The 21,986-nt window shown below is 37.7% G+C and overlaps 1 protein-coding gene and 1 pseudogene across 1 annotated transcript in view; one reads left to right on the forward strand and one right to left on the reverse strand.

Moving 5' to 3' along the window:
* Nucleotides 1-21,986, forward strand: part of Sbf2 (SET binding factor 2) — a 403,356-nt gene that overhangs the window by 112,710 nt on the left and 268,660 nt on the right.
* LOC130879234 (40S ribosomal protein S8-like) lies at nucleotides 14,490-15,048 on the reverse strand (annotated as a pseudogene).

A 21,986-nucleotide genomic window follows, 5' to 3' on the forward strand; every position in this document is an offset into this window, starting at 1 on the left:
GGTTTTTGTTTTGTTTTGTTTTTTGTTTTTCGAGACAGGGTTTCTCTGTAGCTTTGGAGCCTTTCCTGGAACTAGCTCTTGTATTCCAGACTGGTCTTGAACTCACAGGGCTCTGCTTGCCTCTGCCTCCTGAGTGCTGGGATTAAAGGTAAGCGCCACAACCGCATGACTTATCCTGGGTTTTTTACTTTTCCACATGAAGGTGAGGATTGTTCTTTCAAGGTCTGTCAAGATTTTAATGGGCGTTGTATTGAATCTGTAGATTGCTTTTGGTAAGATTGCCGTTTTTACTATGTTAATTCTACCTACCCAGGACCATGGGAGATCTATTTTCTGGTGTCTTCTTCAATTTGTTTCTTAAAAGATTTAAAGTTCTTGTCATACAGATCTTCCACTTGCTTAGAGTTACTCTAAGGTATTTTATTCTATTAGTGACTATTGTGAAGGGTGATGTTTCTCTGATTTTGTTCTCAGCCCATTTATTGTCTGTTTAAAGGAGGGCTACTGAATTTTTTTGAGTTAATCTTGTATGTTGCTACATTACTGAAAGTGTTTATGACTTGTAGAAGTTCCTTGGTAGAATTTTTGGCATCGTTTTATAAATTATCATATATCATCAGCCAATAGTGAGAGTTTCACTTCTTTTCCGATTTGTATCCCTTTGATCTCCTTTTGTTGTCTTATGCCTCTAGTTAGAACCTCAAGGACTATATTGAATAGATATAGAGAGAGTGAACAACCTTGTCTTCTTGCTGATTTCAGTAGGATTGCTGGGAGTTTCCATTTAGTTTGATGTTGGCTGTTGACTTGCTATATATTGCCTTTGTTATGTTTAGGTTTGTTCCTTGTATCACTGCTCTCTCTAAGACCTTTATCATGAAGGCTTGTTCTATTTTGTCGAAGGCTTTTTCAGCATCTAATGAGATGATCATGTGGTCCTTTTTTTAAAAATTTGTTTATATGGTGGATTACATTGACAAATTTTCATATGTTGAACCATCCCTGCATCTCTGGGATAAAGTCGAACTTGATGACGGTGGATGATTTTGTTGTAATAAAAGCGGCAGGGCTGCTTCCCCGGCACCCAGCCACCCGCATGGCTACCTTATGCCCCAAAATAATTACACGGAAACTGTATTCTTTTAATCATTGCCTGGCCCATTAGTTCCAACCTCTTATTGGCTAGCTCTTACATATTGATCTAACCCATTTCTAATATTCTGTGTAGCCCATGAGCTGGCTTACCAGGGAAGATCTTAACCCGCGTCTGTCTGGAGAGGGAGAATCATGGCGACTCCTGACTCAGCTTCTTTCTCCCAGCATTCTGTTCTGTCTACTCCACCTACCTAATTTTCTGTCCTATTAAAGGGGCCAAGGCAGTTTCTTTATTACTTAACCAATGAAACAACAGATAGAAAGATGACCCACCTCCATCATTTCCCCTTTTTCTGTTTAAACAAAAAATGGCTTTCACTTTAACATAGTAAGATTACATATAACAAAATAGTTATCAAGCAAGAATTACAGTTACAATATTTATATCTATTTTATCTTTTATCATAATTAAGGAAAACTATAACTATAACTAACCATTCTTCAACTCCATCAAAGACTCCAGAAGGACATAATATTACCTAAGCAAACAAGAAATCCAAAGTTCTAGAAATGACAGAGACATCTCACTGCCTGACAGTCACCCAAAGTTCTTTTGTACCATTGGGGCATCCATCTTCAGCCTACAGGCCATAGTATTCAGCAGACATTTCCATGAAGCAGGAAATTTCAAAGACAGTTCAGTCACTATCTGCTGTGTCCTGCAGAATGTCTCGTAGACTCTTTTATAAATCAGGAACCCCAAAAGATCATCTCACCTTTAGGCAAGTTCAGCAGTCCTCTCTCTGTGGGTTCTCTGTGTCCAGTTTATGCATCAGTCCAGGCAAGAGTAGTTTCTTGCCCAAATGGCTAACCAACTCCATAAGAAGCCTCTTCGATGCCCATCTTCTTCTTGAAGTAGATTGGTGCTGCCAGGAGCAGACATATCTCACTATAACAGTCCTAAGTTATTAAAACATTTAAATGCCATATTCTGTAGCCTTTGAAAGATATGAAGAATGCCTATGTAACTGAAATATATCTATGCTCATCTAGAAAATCTAACTAACACGACTACAAGCTTTACTATTATTGATGATTATCCATTAGCAACCTATATTTCCTAATTATACATTACATTTTTAAATGAACTACACAATCACAATACCTTAATCAAGATCAGAAATACATATACACATAACAAAATTGACCTTATAATCCATACCAATGCAAATTATTTATATCTATATCATATCCCCCTTTAAATGTAAAAGAACATTTATAAACCATATTTGGGAACATGGGCGCAGTTTTTTTCTCCAAACTGCTTCCTGCTGAATGGGGGCGCTGTATTCAGATCTTTCATGGTGTAACCTGTGTGTCAGGGTCATCTCAGTCGGCAGTTGAGTGAAGTAATTTTCTGAAGGTGTTCACAGCAACCTTTCAGGAGGGCGTGGTCTATCGTACCATATTGGGATAAACGCAATCCACAGAGTCTCATCCTCTGTGAAAACAAAAGAAGACCCTCTCCAAAGCATCATATCCTTAGACCCATATTCTGAAATCATAATACCCTTATATCCATTCTGGTTTAGCTTGGCAGCCCATATAATGAAATGTCTCTCTGCACTTAGCTCCTTTACAGTCAAAAATTTTAAAGAAAACACAATAATACAAAGAATCCAGACTCTCTGTGAATTTTCCATTTTTACGTGGCTTATTTTTCTTTATTTCTTTTAATCTATAACTATCTATACTCTGTCTCTTTAAAGACTTTACCCTTTTTTTTAAGACATTAACTTTATTATTTATATATATATATTTCTCTCTCAAGCCTACGTACACTCATCCAACACTGTGGTCTTTTATGTCTGAATCTGTTTTATTGTGAATCTGTAATTTTTTTTACTATCCAGGAGCATTTCTTAAAATATTAAGCATTTCTTAAAAACTTAAGTTGCACCATGTACAGGTAATACGGTACCGCCTGTGTCCTGCCCAGTCTAAACCTTAACTGTGCTATTATTATGGTAATTACGGTAGTTCCTGCCTGAGACCAGCACAGTTCATCATGGCGGAGCTGAGCTGCTCCTGCCTCAGAGCCATTTGGTGCCCCTGAGCCACGTACAGTTCCAGGCACACAGCAGTCCACATTGCCATCAAGCAAGCCGTAGCACTTTACTCCAAATGCTCCATTCAAAAGCTCTGTCTCCCGCAGGAGCCAGACAGAAATCGCAATGGCGGCACAGCCCAGAAAGTCGGCATTTTAAAACAGCCAGTTTTTTTCTGCTGCTGAGTCAGGACAATTTCTTTGCAGCACGCAACCCATAAACAGCAAAAAGCTGTCTTAAATTCTCTCTCTTTCCTTTTTAAGCCCTCTCAGGTTTTACGTGGAGTTCATTAGCACGTTGGGCGCCACTCTGTTGTAATAAAAGCGGCAGGGCTGCTTCCCCGGCACCCAGCCACCCGCATGGCTACCTTATGCCCCAAAATAATTACACGGAAACTGTATTCTTTTAATCATTGCCTGGCCCATTAGTTCCAACCTCTTATTGGCTAGCTCTTACATATTGATCTAACCCATTTCTAATATTCTGTGTAGCCCATGAGCTGGCTTACCAGGGAAGATCTTAACCCGCGTCTGTCTGGAGAGGGAGAATCATGGCGACTCCTGACTCAGCTTCTTTCTCCCAGCATTCTGTTCTGTCTACTCCACCTACCTAATTTTCTGTCCTATTAAAGGGGCCAAGGCAGTTTCTTTATTATTTAACCAATGAAACAACAGATAGAAAGATGACCCACCTCCATCATGATTTTTCTGATCTGTTCTTGAATTCAGTTTGCCAGTATTTTATTGAGTATTTTTGCATCAATATTCATAAATGTTATTGGTCTGTAATTCTCTTTCTTAGTAATGTTTTTCTGTGGTTTGGGTATTAGGGTAGCTTCATAAAAAAAAGTTTGGCAATGTTCCTTCTGTTTCTATTGTGTGGAACAATTTGAGGAGTATAGGTATTAGTTCTTCAAAAATCTTACAGAATTCTGAGCTGAAACAATCTGACCCTGGGCTTATTTTGGTTGGGTGACTTTTGATGACTGTTTCTATTTCTTTAGCAGTTATTGGTCTGTTTAATTTGCTTATCTAGTCTTGATTTAATTTTGGTAAATGATATTTATCCAGAAATTTGTCCATTTCCTTTTAAGTTTTCCAATTTTGTGGAGTACAGGTTTTTGAAATATGACATAATGATTCTCTGATTTTCCTTGGTGTCTGTTCTTATGTCCTCCTTTTCATTTCTGGTTTTGTTAATTTGGTTGTTCCCTCTCTGAGTTTTGGTTAGTTTGGATAAATATTTGTCTATTTGTTGATTTCCTTGAAGAACCAGCTCTTTGTCTCATTGATTCTTTGTGTTATTTTCTTTGTTTCTATTTTGTTGATTTCAGCTCTCAGTTTGATTATTTCCTGCTATCTAGTTCTCTTGGGTGAGTTTGCTTCTTTCTATTCTAGAGCTTTCAAATGTTCTGTTAAATCGCTGGTGTGGGATTTTTCCAGCTTCTTTATGTAGGCATTTAGTGCTATGAACTTTCCTTTTAACACTGCTTTCATTGTGTCCCATAAATCTGGGTATGTTGTGTGGTCATTTTCATTGAATTTAAGAAGTCTTTTAATTTCTTCCTTTATTTCTTCCTTGAACCGTTGCTGATTCAGGTGAGCATGGTTTCATTTTAATGTGTTTGTGGGCTTTCTGGAGTTAGTATTGCTGTTGAATTCTAATTTTAAGGGATGGTGATCTGATAAGATACATGGGGTTGTTCCAGGTTTTTTGTTTTGTTTTGTTTGTATCTGTTGAGATTTGCTTTGTTACCTAGTGTGTGATCAGTTTTTGAGAAGGTTCCATAAGGTGCTGAGAAGAAGGTATATTCTTTTATGTTTGGATGGAATGTTCTACAGATGCCTGCTAAGTCCATTTGAGTCATAATATCTGTTAGTTCCCTTATTTCTTTGTTAATTTTCTGTCAGACAAACCTGTCCAGGTGTGGTTCAGTAGTTGACTGTTCAGTTTCCATGAGTTTGTTGACTTTCTGGGGTAGCATTGTTGTTGAATTCTAACTTTAATCTATGGTGATCTGATAAGACACAGGTGGTTACTAATATTTTTTTGTAACTGTGGAAGTTTGCTTTGTTACCGAGTATATGGTCAATTTTCAAGAAGGTTTCACGAGCTTCAGAGAAGAAGGTATATTCTTTCCTATTTGGGTGGAATGTTCTATAACTGCCTGTTAAATCCATTTGATTCATTACCTCCATTAATTCTCTTATTTTTCTGTTAGATTTCTGTCTGATTGATCTGTCCATTGGTGAGAGAGGAGTGTTGAAGTCTCCTACTATTAGTGTGTGTGGTTTGATGACTGCCTTGATTTTTAGTAATGTTTCTTTTACATAAGTGGGTGCTTTTATATTAGGGGTATAGATATTCAGGATTGAGACTTCATCCTGCTGAATTGTTCCTGTTATGAGTATAAAATATCCCTCTCCATCTCTTCTGATTGATTTTAGTTTGAAGTCAATTTTGTTAGAAATTAGTATGGCCACACCTGCTTTTTTCTTAAGTCCATTTGCTTGATAAGCCTTATCCCAACCCTTTACTCTGAGTAGGTGCCTCTCTTTGTGGTTGAGGTGTGTTTCTTGTAAACAGCAGAATGTTGGATCCTGTTTTCGTATCTCTCTTAGCCTGTGCCTTTTTATAGGTAAGTTGAGATCATTGATATTAAGTGATATTAATGACCAGTGGTTGTTAACTCTGATCATTTTTTTTTTTTTTGGTAGTAGAGTTTGTGTGTTTCCTTTTTTCGAGTTGTGCTGGTGAAGGGTCACTAGATGTCTGAGTTATTGTGGGCATTGTTGGACTCCTTGGTTCGTGATTTTCCTTCTATTACTTTCTGTTAGGCTGGATTTGTGGCTACGTATTGTTTAATTTTGTTTTTATCCTGGAAAATTTTGTTTTCTCCATTTATAGTGAACGACAGCTTGGCTGGGTATAGTAGTCTGGGCTTGCATCCATGGTCTCTTATTTTCTGCAGTACATCTATCCAGGACCTTCTGGCTTTCATGGTTTCCATAGAGAAGTCCGGTGTAAGTCTGATAGGTTTACCTTTATAAGTAACTTGACCTTTTTCCTTTGCAGCTCTTAATATTCTTTCTTTATATTGTATGTTTTGTGTTTTTATTATTATATGGCGAGGGGAATTTTTTTTTTTGATCCAGTCTATTCGGTGTTCTGTATGCTTCTTGAACCTTCATAGGAATATCTTTCATTAGTTTGGGAAAGTTTTCTTCTATAATTTTATTAAATATATTTTCTGGGCCGTTGAGCTGTACTTCTTCCCCCTCTTCTACCCCTATTATTCTTAGGTTTGGTCTTTTTATTGTGTTCCAGATTTCCTGAATGTTTTGTGATGAGAGTTTGTTGTATTTACTGTTTTCTTTGATCAGTGCGTTTATTTTCTCTATGGTATCTTCAGAATCTGAGATTCTTTCTTCTGTCTCTTGTTTTCTGTTGTTTATGCTTGTCTCTGTAGTCTCTATTCGTTTACCTAGATTTTCCATATCCAGCCGACCCTCGGTTTGTGTTTTCTTTCTTGCCTTCATTTCAGTTTTCAAGTCTTGAACTGTTTCCATTATCTGTTTGATTGTTTTTCCTTGGTTTCCTAGGATATCATTTACAGATTTACTCAGTTCTTCAAACTTTTTGTTATTCTTCTCATCCATTTCTTTAAGGGAGTTTTTCACCTCCTGTTTAAGGGCCTCTATCACTTTCATAAAGTCAATTTTTTATACTTCTTTTTTTTTTTTTTTTTAAACAGAACTTGCCTCAAGTTTATTTGTAAAAACAGCATAAGGTCCTGAACATCTGCAAATACTGTGTAGGTGTTCACACCAGTCCATCTGTCTTCACATTTGCAGACTGAGACCTTTTTTATGGGGCCTTCACAGGGGCCTGAGCACCTTTGGGAGCCTGAGCTGCAGCTGAGGCCTCTGCCTTGGCTTGAACCTTGGGCTTTGTTTTTTGGAGCCTACGACCCCTGGCCATGTAGCTTCTAATCCGCTTCCCAAGCTTGGGGTGAGCAATTAAAGCCAGGCGGGTGAGTTTACGGGTGGGGCCCTTTGGCACCTTGGGCTTCACCACCTGGGGCTTCACCAGGGCCTTGATGGCCTCCGCACGTGCGCTCATGGCCTTTGCATTATTTGCCTGCATCTTCTTCAGGCCTTTCTTGTTGTGCTTCTTGGCAAAGCGCATGTTCCTCAGGAACTTGGGGTCAACCCCCTTGAGAGATTCGTATCTTTGTGACCGGGGTTTCTTGATGCCGTTTCTGTGCCATTTCCGGGACTGATTGTGTGTGGTGTGGTTCTTGGACTTGGCCATGGCTGGACTGTAATCGGCGGCTCCCGAAACGCCTGCTATACTTCTTCTTGATTAAGGTGTTCATGTCCTCCTGTTGTAAGTTCACTGGGTTCTGGTGGTTTCATGTCATTTTCCAGATTGTTGGGTGAATTCTTGCATTGGCGCCTGCCCATCTCTTCCTCTGAATGCTCCCCTTTGGATCTTCTTTTACAGGATCAGGTCTCCTTGCCCACTGCTGGCTCATCTGGCACTGAGATCAGATCTCCTTGCAGGCCAGGTAGCTCGCAAACAAGGGGCCTACCTTGCTTGCTGCAGGCAGGCTATTGAGACAAAGGGACTCCCGCCTGCCCGGTTGCCCTCATGATTCGGTCCCAGCGCCCAAACAGGCTGAGCTGGGTGATGTTATGGGCCCAAAGAGGGGAGGGAGGCAGAAGGAAGGGGTTTCTGGATGGAAGCTGGGTGGGGTAGGAAGAGATAGGCAGTAACCGGGGATTATAGCCCCTGCAGGAAGACCAGGAAGTATAGGGGAATGAGGAATGTCTGTGCTCCCTGTCCCGGGGTGCTGCTGCGGGTCAGGAACTCACTCACCCCACTGCTGGCTCTTATGGCACCGAGATTGGATCTCCTTGCAGGCCAGGTAGCTCGCAAACAAAGGACCTACCTTGCTTGCTGCAGGCAGGCTATTGAGACAAAGGGACTCCCGCCCTTCGTTTGCCCTCAGGACTTGGTCCCAGTGCCCAAACAGGCTGAGCTGGGTGCTGTTATGGGCCCGAAGAGGTTTCTTCCAATTTTTTGTTTGTCTTTTCCTCCATTTCTTTGAGGGAATTTTTCATTTCCTCTTTAAGGGCCTCAAACATTCTTCTAAAGTTAACGTTTAAGGCATTTTCTTCTGCTTCATCTATATTTGGTTGTTCAAGTCTTGCTGTTGTAGGGTCACTAGGTTTTATTGGTGTCTTGTTGCTTTTTGTGGTGTTGAGTTGTTCTTACCTTGTCTGTTCATCTTTTTCTCCGATTGGTGTAGTTGGGGCTGTCTGTGTCTCTGGTGATCAGTCTTCCAGGTGCTAGTGGATCCAAGGCTCAGATGGTTGCTTTTCATGGTGCAGTCAGGGCCACGGTTCCAGTGTTTCTGGTGGTTGCTTAGTGCTCCCTGGGCTCGCTCTGCAATACTGGGCGGTCATTCAGGCCTGCTCCCATGGAGGTTGCTTGCTTGGGGCTGCTTCTGCTGAGGTTGCTTCCTTGTACCTCCTCCTGTGGGGGTAGCTGCCTCTGGTGATTCTTATAATAGCAAGCTACTTAAAACTTTAATAGTCTTTATCCATATGCTCATATCTTTGAAGAAGAATGAAATGAAATTATTTAGAAAGCTCTTCAAAAATATGTTAATGAGAGAAAGCAAAATGTAAACAGATAATCCATGCACTCAGGAGGCAGAGCAGGCAGATCTGAGTTGGAGGCCAGCCAGGTCTACACAGAGTTCCAGGACAACAGGAGTTACACAATGAGACCCTGTCTCAAAACAAAATGAAAACTCCATGTACACTTACAGCTATTTTTGAATAATCTAGAAATTTTGGGGTTTTTTGTTTGTTTTGTTTTTCAAGTAAGGATAGTTTATTATAATATTTGTGAGTTTTTTTCAGTTGTTTTTTTCATTTAACTACAAATTATTTCAGTATTTTGAAATAATTTTGAAACCTCTTGAGTGTTTTCCTACTGTTTTCCTACTGAGATACTGTGAAACTGCCAGGTAGGATGAAGTCCTCCAGTCTTTATTTTTGCTATGATTTTCATCTAGAATGTCTCCAAAAGCCCATGTGCTAATACTTTTCTCTCTAGAATGGTGATAATGGGAGGTGGTAGAACCTTTAAGAAGTAGGCCTTGTATGGTGGCTTCTAGTCATTGCCCTTGAAGGAGGCTGTATGTGGGGCCTCTGGTCTCTTCCTCTCTCTCCTTTTTTCTCCCTGATCATGAAAGCAGGTCTTTGCTCTGCTGTGTACTCTCTGTCATGTGTTATTTGACCATGGAACCAAAAGGAGTGGTTCTAACCAATCATGGACTGAAGCTTCTAAAATTGTGAGCAGAAGTAACCCTTTTCTTTATAGGTTGATGATGTTGAGTATTTGATATAATAGCAGAAGATGTCAGACTGAGTAATCTTAAAGAAAAAGATACAAGTCATTATAATATAATTACTACTACTTACTAAGTAAGCTACTTAGAGAAAAGAAAAGGAAATTTTACTCAAGTATATTGTACACATTTATGAGCTGAGCCTCATGTTACCATTCTTACTCTAATTTTTTTTCCATCAGACTCTTCCTTGAGTGTCTCTTTAGAAAATGCACGTTACAGGGATCCATGCTTTTATGGCATCACAACCCTTGATTGATCTTGAATTCAATAGATTTATAACAGGTGAATCCAGCTATTGAAATAGTGAGACCTAGGCAGAGAGGGGTAAAGTCATAGTAATGTGGTGACTCATGACAGAGTTGCTGTGGCAGAAGACAGAAAAAAAGCATAGACAAGGTAGGGGTGTGTGTTTATAACTAGAAAAGCATAGACAAGGTAGGGATGTGTGTTTATAACTAGAAAAGCATAGACAAGGTAGGGATGTGCGTTTATAACTAGAAAAGCATAGACAAGGTAGGGGTGTGTGTTTATAACTAGAAAAGCATACGCTTTACAAGCCGTGCACATTCCCGAGAGTCCATACTAGCAGTTTGTCACCACTGATAGTCATAGTATTCTTTGAGAGTATTAGGTCTCATCATCTGTTCTAACAAGTGATCCTTAAAAAACAGTGTGCGTGTATAGATATAAAGGTAGCTTCCATGTACATGTGTTTGTTGTAGATTCCATTGTCACTTGCATTTGCTAGAATTTTATGCAAGATTTGATAGTATTTGATGATTTAGTGACAGCCAAAGGGTTCTCCTGTGAGGGAAACCAAGTTCCCTTTAAAAAAGATTTGTGATACTTAATTTTATTCTTTTACTGTTTGCTTGTTTACCTAATTTTAACCACCTGGGCTCTTTGCCGCACAATTGAGAGTGCTGAATAAATGAGATGCTAGAAAATTCTTATGACTCAAACACTTAGCCCCTTTTCATGCTTTTTTTTTTTTTTTTGAGTCCCAGCTTCATACTCTAAAATATCAGAGAAATATAGTTTATTCTTCAGGCCTTTATGAAAGTTCTTGGATTATGGAAATACATATTCTTAGAGAACTGTTTGTTGCTTTTTTAAAAAAATTAGATAGGAAACTTGTGGTGAAAGATGAACTATTACTCACACTTAAAACTGACTGTGAGAGACAGGTTTTCCTTCCCTTCTTACTACCATTTGGTGGGACGAAAGAAAACAAAAAAATTTTCCTGATCAAAGCACTGTTGGGGTTTTATAAATACAGTCGGGGAAGTGGGTTTCAGGGCCCTCAAGAACATTTCCATTTTCATGTTAAATCCTTCCTTAAGGACAAATTAGGCTGAATAAATCCTCTTAAAGGAAAGGAGGACTGAGGGATTTCAGAGAAGGAAATAAGTTGAGTCTGAGTAAACCAGGCCAACTTAAAACTGTTCCATGTGTATTTCAAGCATTGCTTCTCTGTGTATATTTTATTCCTGTGATCTGGTTCCTTATCAGTTGGTGGATGATACTTATTTGATGTTGCCTAGCATTATGAAAATAATTTCACTCTATGGAATTAACTATTTGTAGTTTACATGCTGTTTTCAATTTAGACATTAGACTTGAAGTCAGAGAATCTTTTTAATGAAGAAAACAAATAAACAAAAAACCCCTCCAGAAACCTTCAGTGTTGGGGTCTGTAAGGATGCACCTCAATATGAATACTTACACCTGACAATCACTAATGATAAATATACTCACTGCTAAAGACAAGGATACATTGCAAGAGACAAGAGCTACTCAGTCTTTGTTACATAAAGTTTAGAAAACATGCTAAAATTTACCAGAGATTTAGGCAAAGATCACAGATTTATGTAGTAAAGTACATTATTAATACAGCTACTTTAATTTTGAGCCTAAGATTTCTATCTTAAATATGTTAATATGTAAAATCACTCCTCTGTGCTGGCAGGATGTGAACTTGGAGGAGCAGAGTGTTCTTTTTTTAGTAGCCTTTTTTTCCCTGCAGATGTGACTTTAACAAAGGAAGGTGTATGAGGGAGAAGTAATCAGCAGAAGAAATAACAACAATCATTTGTTAAAGTAATTTAGATACAGAAATTGTTTAACTGTTTAAAATATACGGCTTGGCAAGCCAAGGCAGAAAGATCATTAGTTTTGCATTATTTTGAACAGTTATAAAACTTTAAAAAGTCTTTATTTGTGTTCTAGAAATTAAAAATAATTTGTTTAACCATCATTTCTAATTTTATGTAAAATAGACTTTTAGTTTTTCTTCTAAAATGGAAGAAGAAAATTGATGGTGATATTATAAGCAACTACTTACTAAAGACTGGGAGACATTCTTTGTAAGCACTTTTACCTGATACACACATTACAAACATACATTTTTATGATTACAATTCAAGGTTTGATATTAAGGCAGAACTAAGTTTCATTGGTTAGATTATGTTGGAAAATATGTAAATAAGGATTCTTACTTTGTTGAAGAATTTGACTACATGTATGTGGTTGCTTGTAAGTCTTGTCCTGCCTAACTCTTGACTTACTGCATTTTTTTCTTTGTTGTACTTGAGTCCCTGTTGTAATCTGGAATGCCAAAAGAACTGTCAGGAAGGACATAAGTCTTACTTTAAAAATGTACAAATAGGAATAGAGTCATCGGTCAGTGAGTAAGGATAACTGAATTCATAAATGGTCTAATGTCCTGTCCTTTAGTGTAACTAACATTTGCATTCAGTATCTACTGGTTGAGGTGAAGGAAAGGTGAATTCTAATGAATCAGAGCAGGAATTGAAAGAGACTTTGTTTCTTTAATTTGTTTTGTAATAAGATCAGTTGTTTCAGGGGTTAAGCAAGTTGTAGTGACATGAAGAATTGCACGTTGTTTTGTGAGATGAAAATTCTTCTCATTCATCATGGATTCCAGAAAGAGGACTTTTGACCAGAAGTATTGTATTCCTTCCTTCCTCCTGCCTTTTGTTTAAATTAGATACTCCTCATTCGTTAGGAACGTCATAGCTTTACAGCTTTGCTGTAATCCTCAAAAGGAATCATATTGCATGGCTATAGTTCGGGATAAAAGTGTGAATAGTACCGAAACACAGCTTTGTATTTCTAAGAGGTCACCAGTGCCGTCCACTCGTTTCCTTTGAACAGTCACCCTTAATTTATGTTGACACTTTGAGGTTCATAAACTTTCAGTCTACTCAAAAATGTGGAAAGTCGTGAGTTAAAATGCAAAAAACAGAACTGAATAACGGGCCTGTTTGTATTTTAAAGTTCCATTAAGTTGGAAAGCAAAGTAGAGCCTAGGTTTTGGTTCTTACAGTTTGATTTGCCTTGTTCATGTGTCAATACTGTGAAAGCAAAACAGTTTCCAAACTAGACTTTGGACAGCTGAACTACTTTTAACTCTTTGGTTGAGGATTTCATTTAATTTTCTAAGATTGAATCTTCTGTTTTTAAAGCCTCCTTCCTTTCTCCTCCCCTTCTCTGTGGCTCCCTTCTTTGCTGCCTTCTCTCTTCTAGCCTCTTCTTTAGCGTCTCTTTACTCTCCAGTCCTCATTTTTCCTTCTTTCATGCATTCTGTTGAACCCAGGGCCTCGTCAGCCTACTTGGCTTCTCTCACTAAGCTATACTCTAGCCCTAAGACCCTCCTCTTTCTAATAGTTTCTCTCCGCTGGTGGAGAAGAGATGGGTGCTTTCCATACTCCAAAGGCTTTCAAGGTCTGTTAGGGAAAGGAATAGTTCAGAAAGGAACAGGTGCATACTGCTGTAACATAACAGCATGCACCTAGCTCTATTGACAGCATTCACCTAGCTCTATTGACAACGCAGAATGAATTTGAGTGAAACCTGAATTGAGTGAAGGCTGATTAGAATTTTTTTTTTTTTTTGCTATAGAGAGACACTGGCATTGAACAGACCAAAGTAGAGTTGTAAAATGGAAACTTGCTCAAAGGACTAGACTTGACTCAGTCAGGGAGTGGGGGGAGGAGGAGTAGAAATTGCAGTTCTTCAAATTTATGAAGCCAGGTAGTGGAGGGCCATGAAAGTTGGGAGTAGCTACATTTGAAGTAGGAAGCAATAAGAAACCATTGTAAATTGTTTGCTTGGTTTCTCTTCCCTTTCTTCTTTCCTCCTTCCCTCCCTCCCTTCCTCCCTCCCTCCCTCCCTCCCTCCCTCCCTCCCTCCCTCCTTTTTAATTTCATTTTATATTCTAACCACAGTTCTCCTTCCCACCCCTCCTCCTACGCTCCCTCACTTCCCCCATCCCACCCCCATCCACTCCTCCCAAAGGGTAATGCCTCCCATGGGGAGTCAACAAAACCTGGCACATTAAGTTGAAGTAGGACCAGACCCAAGGCTGAACAGGGCATCCTACCATAGGGAATGGGCTTCAAAAAACTAGGTCATACACCAAGGATAGATCCTGGTCCCACTGCCAGAGGCCCCTCAGCCCAAGTTACCCAACCTTTTTCTGTCTGTCCTATCCTTTGTTCTTGTATTTTAGCCATAGGCCTTTGCCAGAATGGTTGCTTCTGGTTCTTGATCCTCTGAATCTTTACCCTGGAGAAGTAAATTTCTCAAAAAAAGCAGGAAAATAAACACAAGAAGTAGAACTAATAATAATAAAGATAATAAGTAATAAAAATAATTAAAGCATAAATTAGTTTAGAATGAGTGTAGGTAAATCACAGATTCAAAGAAAAAAGTAAGAGATATTAAGAACAATGAAGACAGAATGAGAAGCGAGGCTTCAGTTTTTGTCTTATAGTTTGTTTTTTTTTAAAAAAAGAAAAATAAGCACCTTTATTACATGAGCTACAGATGACAACTTATTTGCTTTTCCAGGCTTTGATCTTCCTCAGACAGAACTCTAAAGATCCTTTCCCTCAAGCACGTAGCCTTCTGCTCTACCACACTGGCCCAGGCTTGATGCAGTGCAGGCCACTGCACTGGACTGGTCCTGTTGGAACTGCTTCACCAGATGACCCCCGATGTTGCCATTCTTTTTCCTTTCATCATATTTCTTTTAATTTTGATTGTTTTTTGTTTAAAATCTCTTTCTCCTCAAGAGTCAACTTGGCCTCTTCTTGGCTCAGGGGCAGTGTGAAATGGGATTCTACCATTGCTTGGTGTGCTGTCAGCGAGCACAATGCAGTTCTTCACCAGGGTGTTGGTGCATTGCAGACGGCAGCAATGATCCTTGTTTTTTGAGTGCAACACTCAGAGCCCCAGGAGAAGTTCCCCGCATCCAATCTCAGGGCATGTTATTTTTTATTGCCTCCTCAAACTCAGATTTATGTGATATGGGCCAATCCTAGTGTTGACAACAGGTTGTTCCAGCTCACACTTCTACTTCTTGTGCTGTGGAGGGTCTTTTCTTGTCCCCATTTGTCCCAAGAGATGTTCATCACTTGACACTGCCTGGATAGGGAAAGGACAAAGCTTCCTAGTCTGGTTTTTATAACATTGCCCTCCTCCTGTCTTATAGGAGTTCTCAATCCTGAAATTAGATTGTCTGATAAAAGAGAAAAACTGTGTTTTTCCAAAGCTGGAGAAAAACAGAGACCTCAGGATGTTGATGCATGCGGAGTTCCAAAGATAAATAAAAATACATTGTAATTAGTAATAGCTAATATTTGCTGATTGGTTTTTATGTCCCAAGTGCCCTTACATGTATTACTTCATTTAATTTCTTCTGTAATCTTTTAGAGAAATCACTGCCTTTTTTCCTGTTTCAAAATTGAGTTAACTAAATAATTTATCTAAGTCCTCACAACTAGTATTTAAAGTTTATGTTTTCTCCCAGGGCTTTTAGAATTGAGAACAGGATCTCATGCTTGCTAGGTAAATGTGCTACGATTTAGCTATATCCCCAAGATCTCTTATAAAACACACACACTAAAACACACACACACACACACACACACAGCAAAACAGCTACTACCAACCACAAAAGGAGTTGTATTTTGAAATAGTGTCTGACTGGTCTTGAATTCACTCCATAGCCCAGGTAAGCCTTGAATTTATAGTCTCAATCTCTGGGTCCTGGAATTACAGACCTGTTTCACTAGGCTTGATCTAAAACATTTAAACTTAAACAGTAATCTTGATCAAAGGGATTAAGAATTAAGAGAAAAAGTAACATTAATACTGTGAAGAACATGTGCTAAGATTTTAAAAATTATAGTAGCATCTTTGAACAGAATTTATTCTAGGAATATGAAAAACTTGTGCACAATTTAAAATTTCTGCTTTTCTAGAAATAGAAAAGGAAGTGGAAAAGAACTAGAGCCATTAATGAGGGAGACTCGTTAGTCCTTAAACACTGTGTAGGAGAAGTACTAAGAGACATTTTACTTGGGAACGTCACAGAAACTTTAGTGATTCACCAACATTTCACATTAAGTATTCCAGAAGATGAAACAATTGAATAACTTTTGAGTAACTTACCATGACCATCTGCTTTCCGTGGAGCACCCTACGGAGCGGCTTTCATGAGCACAGCTTGCTTTGCTCTCTCGCTCAGTGCTGCATTGCAGTACTTGAAGTCCCTAGGCCACAGTAGGCTCTCATTAAATACTCGACAAAGAAATAAATAATATTTTAGCTCATGTTTTCAAGTATTTATTAATCATATTCTCTGTTATTTAACCTATCAAAATTCCTATAGTGACATAAGTTTTTTTATGTCACTATAAACTAAAATAAAACTAAATAAAATAAGTTTTTTTAATAATTTGTTTTCTGGTTTAGTTTCTGGAAATATTTATGAGCTTGAAATAAAATACATTAGATTATAAAAGTGTAATGCCTAAGCATGCTGTTAGAACTCGGTCTCACAGAAACTGCAATGCTTTGTAAATGTAAAGATGTAAAGAGAGTTTAGGAGTGGCTGGTGATAGAGTTCAGGTGTTGCGGTGCCTGGCTGGGACATGTGAAGCTCTCGGTTCAGGTCTAGCACTGCCAAATAAAAGCAATAAAATCAACAATAAATTGAAAGGAGAAAAAAATTTTCATTTCTGTTTTCTCTTAATAACTTACAAATTTGATGGTCCCCCTCTTCCCCCCCCCCCGTGTTTCATTTTGTTTTCAACATTCTTAGTAGGCTTTTGTTGTAAGGAATAATCTCATAGTCTTTAAATTTTTTAATTTTATATCATTAAAATAATTTTGCTTTCCTGATACTACCTTTTCTGTTTTTTCTTTTCACTTTTTTTTCTGAGTACTACCCAAATATGTTTTTGCTAATTGATACATGTTAGATTATAGTTATGCTTACCTGTTGGTGAATGGGAGGTTTACCTTCAGGTACATTTTTTATTTTTATTGTTTATGAGTTTAAGTCAAGGAAAAGTGATAATGTGTTTTAGAAATTAGGATTTAATCTTTCCTCTTTTTCTTTTTTTTTTTAAGAATTTATTTGATAGTCTTTTCTCATTTTACATAGCTATCCCCATTCCCACTCCCACCCACCTTTCCACCCCCCACCCACCCATCTACTCCTCAGAAAGGGTAAAGCTTCCCATGGTAAGTCAACAAAGTCTGACGTTTCACTCTGAGGCAAAGACCAAGGTCCTCACTCTTATATCTAGGCTGAGCAAGGACAAGGTACTAGGATTTAATCTTAAGGTATATGGAATGTGACACTTTAGTTCATGGCTAGTCTCATCCAGGTTTTGCTTCTTAAAACTAGAAGCTTTATGCAATTCAGAGTAAGTTTCTGCCATTCAAGTTTAAGATTAAATAAAATTTATAATTGGTTTCTTTTAAATAAATAGTTTTTTTGGCCCTTGATAGAATTTCTCATTTCTTTTAAAATATTTTTAGATTTTTTTAACTTTTTAAGTGTGTGTGTGTGTGTGTGTGTGTGTGTTTGTGGGTATCTGCTGATGCAAGAAGAGGGCCTTCAATCTGCTATAGCCAGACTTACAGGTGGTTTAAGCAGATGGACATGGATGCTGGGCAGTAGACTTGGATCTTCTGTAAAAGCAGTACATACTTTTAACTGGTGAGCCATCTCTACAGTTACTAGAATTTCTTTTCAATTAAATTTTTAAAAGCTTACTACTATGTATATATGTTGTACATATGTGTATGTGATTGCAGGTATCGGTGTAGTGTGATGCATGTGTATAGGTCAGAAGACAAATTTCTGGTAGAATAATTCCTCTTCCTCTTTCCCGTTGGTAGAAATTTTAATAGTGAAAATCATACACCTGAGATAGAGCTCTTTAACTAAATGTTGTTCTTTCTTTGTATAAAGTATAACCAGAACTATATATTTCCACAGAATTATTCTTAGCAAAGCTCAATAGTTTTGGCACAGCAGGAAAAGTTATGCATTGAATATGTATGCATGTGAAAGAAATCATGTCTTGTTCTATCTGTACTGGAGAAGAAACACTGTTTTATGAGTTGAGTACCATACCGTTTTCCTAACGCCAGGACATACTTTCTTGGTTTTTATTCTACTGTTATTGTAGTAACTGGTTTCCAGCATCCATGTCCATCAAGAAATCATCCTCATTCTTTAAATTAAACAGTGATCATTTCTAAAATACCTCCTACCTGGTAATATTTTTCTTTTAGTTTAGAATTTGAATCATTTGAGTAATTTTTATTACTGTGAAATCATTTTTAAAAAATTTAGATTAAAATAGGCTGTTAAATTTAAAATAGTCATTTTTATGCCAGGATAAAATAAATGTAAATTTCTTATTAAGTGACTGAAAACAGTTGTACAAAAATGAAGTCAGTCTAATGTGTTTGTACAAATGTATTTATGCCTCAGTAATTTGCAGTAGTACATGAGTTGCCATTCTTTCTTGGTGGATTAGGCAATTATCATTTAAAATAAAAACTAAAATTAAATCTGTTCATAATTCTTTTTTTTCTCCCTTTTTTGTGCTTTTCAAGACAGGGTTTCTCTGTAGCTTTAGAGGCTGTTCTGGAACTGGCTCTTATAGACCAGACTGGCCTCGAACTCACAGAGATCCACCTGCCTCTGCCTCCTGAGTGCTGGGATTAAAGGCGTGCACCACCACCTCCCGGCTCTGTTCATCATTCTTATAACTAAGTTGTATTTCTGTAACACTTCTGCATAAAAATAACATCTCATCTATTTTCTTGACTTGTCTTCTGTTAAATATTTAGTAGGATCTGTTAAATATTTGAAAGATCTCTGATGGAATGGGCAAAAGAAATGTAAGACCCCAAGGTCTGAAGAGATAACTCAGAGAACTTGTTCTTTCAGAAAATCCAGATTTGATTCCCAGCAGCCATATGGCGGCTCACAACAATCTCCTATCTCCAGTTTTCGGGTATTTGATGCTCTTCTCTGACCTCTGGGTATACCAGACACATAGATATACATGCAGGCAAAAAGTAGTACACACACACACACACACACACACACACAAAGAGAGAGGTAGGCAAAACACTCAAAAATACTCAAACACACAAAGTACATAAATCCTTATATACATATGTTCCCAAAGACCACTTTTGTTTTTTTAAGTTCTTAATATGTTGAAATTGGATTTTGTGATACTAAATTTTAAATATTAAAATGTGTCATTGGCATTTAAAATATTATAAAACTTTAAGATTATAAAATTAGATTTTCTTAAATTTTATTGTCATTAATTTACCATTGTAGATTACTTGTTCTTTGTATATAAAAGTTTACCTTGGATTTTGAAGTCATGCATTGAATTAAAACTGAAGGTAAACTTTTTTCCTTCAGTCTCTATGTACTGTGAAGGTAAATGTTATTTAAAACTATTTCTGTGTGATTAATATGGCTAGTGAACACAGAAGTAAGTAAGTGTGAGGTTGATGAAGTTGATGTTCACCGATAATGTAGAAGAGTGAATAGTTCTTTAGTCTAGTGAGTAACGCCTTAGAGTGGTGGATACTGAGGATCTGTAGGATTTCCTCTTTGCTAATTCTATCCAGTGTTATTTTTAAGTAGAGAAATGTTTTATTTGTCCTCATATTTATAAAATGTATTTGGAAGAAGAAATTCACATCTGGTTCATGGATTTCCTCCATGGAGATGTTCCAAATTCAGTGTCAAGATTAGAGCTGTACTCATAGGGTTTGCAGAATCTTGTGTGGAATTTGAAATATTTTGTTTGGAAGTAGTTGGGAGAAACAATTGATTCAGATGTTTTTGTTGAGTTCTAATTTTAGATGTATTTCTCCCTCATTAAAATTAAAAAACGTTTTGTGCTTCATTGTATAATCAAGGTACATTTATAGTATAATCAAGGCACATGTCAACATTGTTTATATTTAACAAGCTGTTTTAGATGACCATTTTCAATCTTGTTTTTATGAGAGACAAATTGTTAGATTTACTCGAATATGATCCTTGGTAACCATAACTATTACTAGAGACTTACTTCTCATTCATAGTGGGTAGTCTTGATTATTCTGTCATACTTCCTTGATACCATTTCAAAGCAGCAATAGTCACTTTTTAATTGTTATTTTCTTAATGTCTTCCCAAATGAGATGTATTATTTGAATATAATGATTGAACAAAGTGTTTCACTCTCTTACAATGGCTAACAAACATCTTTGTGCCTGAATGGAATTGGTCTCTGGAGTAGTATAAAGTAGAAGCACTTATTGGCTCAGTCCAAGAAGGATGCAAACTAAAAATAATACTGTCAAGCTTTTATGAATTATTTGTCTTATGCATTGAGATTGCCAAACTGAACTGCTAGTCATGGGAGTTAAACCTGATACACTGGAACAAATGGGTGTTGCTTAGTCAATCTCATTAAAGATGGTTGATATTTTTCAAACATTGTATTTTGGTCCTTTAATGTGATATATTTTCCTTGTAATAACACCATAAAGTTTATTAATAGATAAATCTAGATTTATTTGCTTTACTGTGTTTAACTTTAAACTTTCAGTGGAATAGGAAGCATGCATTTTGCATGTGTGTTTAATTTAGTAGTTTCTAAACAATGCAGCAGGAATTTTTGTGTTGAGCAGATTTTCCAGCGCATTATTAAATGCTTACTATTAAGGGCTGGGGAAGAGGGAGTCCTGTGAGAGTTCACACTTTTCTCCACTTTCGCCTTTCTTCTCATATAATAATTGCAAGGTAAACTTTTGTCATGTTAATGAGAATGAAAATGGATACACTGAATTATTTGGTTATATATATGTTAGTTTTTCAGTCTGTTTTGATGTACCATTTTAAAAGTTTCTTGTTGGGTTTTGCTACCTTCCTGGATGGTCTCTCACTTCTTGGTTTTGCCTTTTAACCTCCCTGGTCTACAAGCATCACTTGATGGTTAGCACAGGGAGTAGTGTGAGTTAGTGTTTCTGTGGTCACTGACTGCACTAGCCTTCACCAAGGATCCATGTGGGGACTGTTGGGAAACAAGCATTAAGCTCTCTGACTTGCATTGATTTCCTATTTAGGATAGCCACTGCATGATGGGGGAAAGTCTTCTGTTTTGTGTTGATTTCATTGGTTAAATAAAGAAACTGCCTTGGCCCTTTAATAGGACAGAAAATTAGGTAGGCGGAGTAGACAGACAGAATTCTGGGAGAAAGAAGCCGAGTCAGGCAGTCGCCATGATTCTCCAACCCCAGATGGATGTAGGCTAGAATCCTTCCTAGTAAGACACCATCTCGTGGTGCTACACAGATTATTAGAAATGGGTTAATCGAGATGTGAAAATTAGCCGATAAGAGGCTACAGATAACAGGCCAGGCAGTGTTTAAAAGAATACAGTTTCCATGTGATTATTTCGGGTAAAGCCAGCCGTGCGGGGTGCCAGCAGCTTAGCCCGCCGCTCCTATTACAACACTGTCACCCTGTTAAGTATTGAATGTGCAACTCAGATTGCTCTCTTCTTCCTCAATTCCACCTTTTTTGGGGGAGGGGGACCATCTTGCTATGTAGCCCAGGCTGTCATCCTCCAATTCATGATCTTCTCATCTCAGTGTCTGGAGTGCTGAGGTTGTAGCTCCCTTCTTTTCACTTGTTAAAAACTCTAGTTTTGCTTTTTTTTGTTTGTTTGTTTGTTTTATTTTGTTTTGAGTTTATTTATTTATTTATTTATTTATTTATTTATTTTTCAAGACAGGGTTTCTCTGTGGTTTTGGAGCCTGTCCTGGAACTAGCTCTGTAGACCAGGCTGGTCTCGAACTCAACAGAGATTCGCCTGCCTCTGCCTCCCGAGTGCTGGGATTAAAGGCGTGCGCCACCACCGCCCGGCTTGTTTTGAGTTTAAATTGTATAGGCTTAGTATCATTCATGATTGCATTTTGAAATTTCAAAATGTTGGTTTTCTCAT

Source organism: Chionomys nivalis, chromosome 8 (genome assembly GCF_950005125.1).
Source record: "Chionomys nivalis chromosome 8, mChiNiv1.1, whole genome shotgun sequence".
In the NCBI taxonomy this organism is placed as follows: domain Eukaryota; kingdom Metazoa; phylum Chordata; class Mammalia; order Rodentia; family Cricetidae; genus Chionomys; species Chionomys nivalis.